Genomic DNA, 9,046 nt, shown 5'->3' with positions numbered 1-9,046 from the left:
CCTGTTTAGAGAATTGACAAGAGAACTACAAAACCTTTCCATGCTAGATAAGGTATCCATCTTGAGGAAGAACCTGACAGAAAAGACAAAAAGGAGACAAGGCATTTTTCTTTGTTTCTCCAGCAAAGCTAATTTGTAAAATATACAACACTCACAGAGGTTTTTAGACTAACACAGACCCTGTGGGACAGCTGTAGGCCTCCATACCTTATAGGAATATTTTAAAAACATTGCAATGTTGGGTTGGATATACTATTTGAAATGTGTGTATAGATTTAAAAAATAATAATTTGCTTAGTTCTACTTAGCTTCTTTTAAACTAGATTCACTAGTCCCACCACACAACTGCTGGGTCTTTAAAATGTCAGGTAGCCAGCAGGGGGGCACAATAAGAATCCACAAATGTTTGATGAGTATAAATATCAAAGCAGGAGATTCTCCAGTCAGGATGGAAAGGGGTCAGTACCAATTAGTTTTGTTACAGCTATTGACATGAGCACATCCTAACAGTCTGGTTGAACTTTCTGGATGAAGAAACAGCCATTAACTGGCTCCCACCAGGGTATATCTGAGACCTCATTACTAAATCAGACAGAATTCTTAGGCCAGTTAAGTTACAGGAATTGATGCTGAGCCAGGAAAGCAAGGGGAATACAAAGATAGTAACAGACTCTGGAGATTCTGGGAGAAAAAAAGATGTTCAGGGTGGGAAGGAGGAAGAAGAGGCAGGGCAAGAGAATCGAGTTGCTCTGCAAGAAATAAAACAAACAAGGTGGCATTTGATTGATTGTTTTCATGGACTTGTGTTCTTTGTCTCCTGAATCTTCTCTGCCATAACAACCTCAGGTTCTCCTCTGAAACCCACTCTCCATATAGGGCACACACTATGCTCAATCAAAAACCTTTGAGCATACTCTGGCAGGCTGGCGGCTCTCAACCACTATATAAAGGCTGGCTTCCACCTGCCTTTTCCACAGTGCAGGCATTTAATTACGCGCTTTGTCCTCTGTACAGCTGCAGTTTTTCACAGACCTTATTTATTTTGAGATTTCAGCTCATCTTTCAAATTTGGTTGAAATTGGGTCCCAAAGTTTTTAAGGGGAATTGCTGAATGTACAGAGAGATAAACAACACAATCTCATAAACCTCATTTCAAAGGCAACCAGGCTAAAAAATGCCAGTTTTTAATTTCTGATCCTGCTCATGCCAAATGTTGTCTAACATTTCAGCAGCAATCTGTGGCCCTGAGAGCCTCTTTCAATACTCTATGAAGAATATAAAATAAATTGTGATAAATGTAGTCAGTATAAAATAAAATGAGTTGAAATTGGTTGCTGGGATGCAAAACTGAAGTTGACAGGCAGTTGTGAGGAAACTTGCAAGAAAATGCTTATTTTATGTATTTCTTCGGGGCTTAGCAGCCTGGAGCTGTCAAGATGGTTTTGCACATGCTCGGCAGCAAAAACAAAGGAACCGAGTGATTTTACCAGTGGAAAATTTAAGTTCCTACTGCATTAAGCAAACCTTCAAGATTAGAAATGCTATTAATGCCTATAACTTGAATAAAGTTACTTAAATACGTATTTAGGGGCCTAAGTTGCCCTTGTAAAGCTACATCTTGAATTTCTTTAGTAACCTGCTGTGATAATTTTACCAAGGGCTTGTGAAAATCTAAATAAAATATATTAGTAAGTTCTCCTTCACCCATACCTCTATTGAACCACTCAGATACCAGTAAGAGATTAATGAGATTTTTCTGCTCTAGACATCGTCATTTCTTAGACCACCTCATAAAATGACCCATGAGATGCTGTATCATTCTATTTTTAACTTCAGATGATCATCTAATACACAATTCACTGTATGAATAATTCCTTGGATTACCTTGTAAAAATAGAGGTTCAATACATTACCCATTGATCCTTTTAGTGGCAAATGTTTACAGTGAGAGTTTGCGTGTATCCTATAGCAGCTACGCTATTTCATTTTTGAGGTCCTCCAGAAATCCTCAGGGTGTACCCTATGAGACTGGTAACTTGCACCTTAGCATTTTTTCTGATGCCTTCAACTCTAACAGCTATGGTGTATTTCTAAAGAATGTAAAGAAAATAAATAATTTATCATTTAAAAAATAAGAGACAAGCTGAGGATAAATGCATACAAGACAAGAAGCTCTGAAATTGAGTGGCAGAACTGATTTGAAACAAGACATTATGGAGCCTTTTTCCTGACAATCAACATTAAAATAACATTAGCTAGTAAGCGCAAATAAATAAAAAATAAGTCCAAAAATAAATCAAAGTAGGTATAATAGAATGATGTTAGTCTCAAGTTTGCTTCAAGACATCCTGTCTCTTCTGGTAACACTTTTTAAGTATTATCTTGCTCAGTCAAGAGGAGTTACACATAACGGAAATGAATACAAGCTAAAAAGAGTTCCAAGTTCCCAAATCCCAATGGCTATTGTTTGCAAAAAGAAAATAACTGTTTTCATCTATAAACCAACAGAATTACTCCAGATTCAGGAATTCAGGGTGTAATTCAGTCCTGTCTGGAGGATTGGGATAAGACCAATGCACACTTAATTTATCAAAACCATATTAAATTCACTCAAATTCATATTTCCAGATCTGGAGGACCCACGTTCAGTCGGTGCTCCCAGCGGAGCAGGTGGCCAGCCGCCTTCACGCATCCCAGGGCAAAGCACGCCTGTTTCGGCACCATCCATCTTGCTTCCTGTAGGGAGAAATGGAGAAGAAAACATATGTGATACGCTTTTTCAGTATATGTTTGGAACACACACAAATACCTCAGCATTGGGCAATCAGTTAGGAATGAGAATATAATAAAATCATATTATATAAGCCATACATATTCCACTTGCAGGCCTCTGTCTAGCCAAGTGTTTTCAAACACTCATGTTAAATCTCCTTTTTGTTGCTGATGCTGGGGATATTTCATCTGATTTCTTCACAGTTCTGATGACTGCAGCAGCATCCCTAAAATGTTCCTTAGCTGCATCTCAAAATAGTCTGATTAATCAACCTTATTCAAGAGTGATGAACTTTGTTCTTCCGTGCAGCTTTTGAGTTTGCATCTAATATTGTAAAATCAGCTCAGGTACAGAAACAAACTGAATTTTCCCTGGGAAAGTAGATATACCCAAAGCAATGTCAAGGTGCCTGTTTTCAAAGTGAGCTCTCAGCAACTCAAGAATTTGCACACTTTTGCATTCAATATGTCACTAACGCACTTAAACACTACAATGAAAGGAACCAAAGGAGATCGATATATGAACCTATACATACGTAACAGCCTTGCCACCCAGACCTCTCAAACTCTCCTTCCAGCTAACTGGTTACTGAAAGTTATTGAAGCCCTTGAAGTGCAGCCATGTCCTGATGTTCTCCCCCATCTCATATACTAAATGTCAGAAATAAAAGGTTATGAGATTAAATTCAGTTCTTAGTGACCCCTGTGCAAACTTACAGCCTTTCATACCTTTCAGGAGCTTTTTCTAAACAAGGAAGAACAGCATCTAGCTTCCTTTCTCAGAAAGGTTAGTAGGAAGTAAAGAGCAGTGCTGATTTATCTTCAGGATTTGGTGACAAGTTCTGTGAAGGAAGTTGCCATTTTACTTTACTTTTTTTCAGAATTGGGGAATGCAATAACTTACAATTCATCCCTTCTATGCCATTTATTTGGTGGATATCCTGACATCCTTCTTGGATACTTGTCACTTTGGTGACAAGATGTTTGCAAACATTTTGAAATTATTTTTGTGAAAATCACCTTTGGATTTTACTGACAGTCGAATCTGAGGAATCATCCCTGGGGACACTTCCAACCATGCACTCACTCTCTTAGTTATATACTATATATATACTATACTAGACATATACTATGTATACTTAAACGAGTCCATATACAAAATCATTTGAGGATTTTAATCCAAGGTACAGGATTACTTATGCTAGACTCACTGGAACTTTGATTCTTCAGCTAAATATGTCATTTTTTTATAAAACTAGACTATGGGCAGACAGGTGAGGAAGTTAGAGAGGGTTCTGAGGACATCTTCAATGAGGCAGAGAGAAAGGCCATGAGATCCAGCAGCTCTAACTACTTTCCACTCAGTGATGGAAAACAGCAGCCTTATCCACAATTCACATGTTTTATCACTGGCACCTGACAGAGAGTCAGAATCTGACTCACTTTAGAGCACTGGGGGGGGGGGGGGGGGGGGAACAAAAAGAAAAGAAAAGTCTAAAATGCATCCATCCTTCACTAAAGTCTCTCCATTGGGTCAACCTACAAGAGTGTCCTGTGGACAAAGCGTGTCAATTGATCCAAAAGCACAATCAGACTACAAAGGGGAGGAATGAAAGATCTCATTCCCTTGTGCAAAGCTTTAAGTTTTGCTTGTAAATCACAGGCTGTGGCCAAGGAAAGAAATAAAGATAGCTAGGACATACTCCTAAAAATGTTCATGTTTTATTCCAGAAAGGTGGTAATACTCCAACAATCTTGCTTTTGCTAAGTGGGGGGCAAGAAGCTCAAAGCCCTACAGAAGCACACAAAGGCTGCGTAAGAATACTTCTATATACAGTTTAACCATGTAGCCTGAGAAGCTACATCTCAGCACCTGTAGTACTGAGAATCAGCACAGAAAGGTATGTAAAAGTCACAACAGTCAGGATTTTGACCAAGTAGCTCCTGACAGCAGGAGAGCACAAAATAGAGCTGCCAACTCTTCTTTTTTTCCCCTGCAGGCCATAGATTTGCAGAATCATCTCCTGGTCTCCAGAGAAATGCCCTTTGCTAGGCTGCCTTTCCTCATTTTCCTGTTCCCAGAAAAAAAAAAAAAAAACAAACAAAAAACAGTCAATCAGAACATCTCCATTTTCTAGCAGCAGCCTGGTTAGCACCAAGAGTAACCACAGCTGCACCTTCCAGTCCTGACAGCATTCACCGACTTTTAAGAGCTATTCCTATGGACTTCCTGGACTGCCTTCCCTGGCCTGTGTGACAGTAACCCCCCAAAAGCCCTGCCATCTTCTCCTAGTGTGTGGATAACCCTACCTTGCCACCCATCCACTTTTAATTAAATATGGTTAAGCACAGGGAAAAATAACAAAGCACTTAGGGGAGAAAGGATGGGAGGGAAGAAGAAAGAACTAAATGCTGTGTTAGAGGGAGAATAAAAAATATGTGGGGTAATTTTCTCCCCCCCCCCTTCTTCCTCTCATATAAGAAAATAAAGTAAGAATGACAGTAAATAAACATACATGTATGTACTTTTATATGCAAATGTATCTAACTCTACAAATGAGGTTTTGCTCCTAGCTGCCGACAAGTACGCCTGACAGTCTGAGATAGTGAAAGTGCAAGTCATCGAACAAAAAGCTGTGTGGAGAGCAGTAGAGAAAATGCATTTGAAGAAAAGGGAAACTGCTTAAAGCCTATCTTTTTAAGAGACCAAGTTCCCTGGTCAAAACTGCAATAAGCAAGACAAAACTTTCCACACTGGGGGAAAAGTGCAGGAAATAAAAGAATAGAAGACAGCAGGAGAGTATCTGTTCAAGAGACAGCATATGCAAAGGTGAGTAATGTCTAATTCCTTGGATCTGTTTCAAATGGCAGCGTTCATGAAATCCAGAGGAGTGGAAATGGTGTTTGGCAAAAATAGCCCACTTAAAGGGGAACGAGTGCATCGCCTATTGACATACAGGGCTGTTAGCAAACAAAAACTAAGGTTAGAGGCAATTAGGGTTGCTGCAGGAGACATTCCATTCACTCCAAAACCAGAAATAATGGAAAGGACTGAATGGAAAGGCTGATGTTTTCCTTCCACAAAACTATTAACACTGCCTACAGTATTGCAGCCTACTTCACAAGGGGTTCCCCTATATTTCCTGGAGATATCAAAAAGCAATATGTACTTGTGGTTCATCTAACGTATGCTCCAGTCTGGATTCTTTATGCACTTTTAAGGATTATGATTATTCCTATATCAGTTAATTTTTCATCATGTTACCACAAAATATTCAAGTACCTCTGAAAACGTATAGTCTATATTTGGGTGGTTGCCATTTCCATGAGACTTTTCTACAAAATAAAGGTTTAAAGCTTATGTTAAAAATGAACTCTGTAACATAACTTGAAGCAAGTTGCAGCAAATGCTGTGCCATCATACCATCTGTGTTCAAGTACAGCTCTCAAGCTCTCCTCCTATTGCTTCCTAAAGTGGAAAATAATGGTAAAAAATAAAAACAGACAAGATGAAGAACCATTGTGTATTGGAACACATTATGAACCCAGGCCTTACGATGCTTGTTTCAAAAACGAACTCATCTGTGTCTGTATACCCCAACAATGCATCATTGGGGAAGTAAAAAGGAGGTAATACTCTTCTTCACATTTAAATTAAGCAATGGTGATGTTCTCACCTGACACAGCTAGCAAATTCTGGTGAGCTTTGTTCTACCCGATATTGCCCACTTTGCTTTTTTTTTTAGCTCTCTTCACAAATGTTCCAGCAATATTCCACAGGAACATGAGTGAAATTCATTAAACCTTGGAGTAAATGGAAGGCACTAGAACTGATGAGAAAAAAAAACAAAAAACAAACAAACAAAACCCACTGTTAAATCAATGTCCAAGATAACAGAAGTTGCTGGACAAAACTTACACAGAGAAACGTACATTATGACAGACCCCAACATCCATCTTAGGCCATGAGAAAGGGTTGTAAGAGATCCATAAACAAACCCTATAGGTAAAATGCCACCACAGAAAACCTAACGGTTCTTTATATGATACCATTTTAAGGGTAAATTTAAAAAAGACCTATTCTTAAAAAGTCAACTTTGTCATGTGAAGCTTAAAATAGCACCTTCCTGATATTCAGTCAAAACACAGGATCGTTGTTTTGAAGATTTAGAAATAAACCCCCCTGTTCTGGTCACTTTATCACACTCTCAGGTCTACAGTCACTTCTTCATTGCAGGGTGGAAGGAAGACAAGGAATGTGCCGAGAAGCTACCCCCAAAGTGCCTGGAAAAGAGAGAGAGAGGCACGGAGGCAAGACTAGGAGCCTTGAGGCAGAAGGCAGCGCATCTGCCGCAGAACCTGTTGACACTGTTTTCTCTGGTACCATACAAACCTGGTCCCAGCCAGTCACTTGTCAAGAACACAAATACATTTGTAACTTCCTCTTGCTTGCCGAGAAGCGAGCACCTCACTCTTCCTCTGCTATTCCCACATACTGCCTTGCCAACAGATTTTTATGACTCTTGTCTACATAAATACATGTCCGTCCTGTGCTGTGGCTATTTCTGCGTGAGTTGTTTTGAACAATTAGGCAAGCAAGTGTTTGTGATCCGAGCAGGAGTCGCTCAGAAAGCTGCCGCCGCTTAATTTCCAGTTAGGACTCCACAGCTGGGATACAGTAACCGACCACGTGACAAAAGCCTGAGGTTTTATATGAGACATCGCATTGAAAAGGAACAGGCCGGTGAGCACTCCGCCCTATTCCTTTTCAATGCAATGCTCTGGCACGAGAGCCTAGAGCAAGCCCCTGGGAGGGAATCTCCCTCTCCCGCTGGAGATGCTCCTGTTCCGTGGCACTGCCAGATACGTGAGTCTGGCAGAGAGAATCTCCCTACCCCCTCTACCCCGCCTGACCCTTTTCAAAAAATATATCGAATCTTATTATTCTCCACCTTATTTCTAATTCTGTGAGACACTGCTGATCCCAGAGCCCAGGAGAAAGCATACGAGGGGTCAGGACACCACATACCTGAGACAGGGATTCAAGCTGGGGCATGCCGTTCAACAAGGGGACAAGCGAACGCAGGCTTTGAACACCTTTGGGGAACACTCCTTTTTCAAAAAAAGCATTTCCAACAACAGCAATGTTTATTATTTTAATACCCTTCCTACTCCTGTCAGCACCTTCTCATCGACGTTTGCACGGTGCCGGCCAAAATGCCCGTTTGCCTTTCCGTGGGAGAGACGTGCAAAAGGACCATTTGGCATCTGCAGACCCCGGCTTCGTGTCCACCCCACCGGCCCCTGGCAGGGTCTCTCGGGGGCCCTGCTGCCCCTCCCCGGGCTCCTTCCCCTTCTCCTTCCTTCTCCTTCCATGCTGTCCTCTTCTGGGTCTTTCCAACCCACAACCTCCTTCCCGCCCCTGGTCCAGGACTAGGTTCCCGGCACACAGTTCGACGCCTTGCTTGGCACACGCAGGCCATCACTCAGACCCGCGTGCGCCGGGACGGTCCCCGTCCCCTCGGTACCGTCCCCGTGCCCTCCGTATCCCGGAGCTCACCCACCACCCCGTCCCCCGTCACAGGCGCCCCACGTCGCGGCCCTGCAACGGGAACGGTGCTGGACGCTCAGCCAGGCCCTGCGGCACTCGGCAAGGGGGGGTTAATTGGAAAAACTCGACCCTCGTGATAAACACAAAGCCGGGAGAGGTCGCTCGGGGTGCGCGGTAAATGGCGGGGGGTGGGGGGGTGTGACACCCCCACACAACCCACGGCCACAGCAGGTGGTGCCCCCCCGGCTTCCACACGGCGCCCCGTGCCGCAGGCCCGGGGACAGCTCCGCCACCGCCGACCTCCTCAGCCGACCAGCGGCGCAGGCAGGGGCGGCTGGAGGGGGCTCCCCGCCGGGCGGCGGCCGGAGCGGGCCGGGCGAGGCGGCCGGCGGAGCGTCAGGGGCCGGGGCTGAGGGGGCGGGACGCCGCCTGGCCTGGCCTGGCCTGGCCTCGCCCCGGCCCGGCCCGGCCCTGCCCTGCGGCAGCCCCGCAGCGCGGCCGACCCCCCCCCCGCCCCCCCCCCCCGCTCGGCTCCGCAGTCGGGGAGGGGGGTGCGGGGGCAGAGGCGCGCTCCCGCGGGCGGGGCCGCCGGTTCTAGGCGTGCCCCGCCGGCCCGCGCGCCGCCGGCGCCCGCGGCGGTTGGCGAGGCCTCCACCCTGTGGCGCGCCGGGGGAGGCGCGGGCTCGTGCTCGCGCCTTCGCCGTTGCCATGGCCCCGCTTGAC

This window comes from Haliaeetus albicilla, chromosome 3, assembly GCF_947461875.1.
Source record: "Haliaeetus albicilla chromosome 3, bHalAlb1.1, whole genome shotgun sequence".
Taxonomy (NCBI): domain Eukaryota; kingdom Metazoa; phylum Chordata; class Aves; order Accipitriformes; family Accipitridae; genus Haliaeetus; species Haliaeetus albicilla.
The sequence above is the reverse complement of the archived record's forward strand: the minus strand, read 5'-3'. Positions refer to the sequence as shown.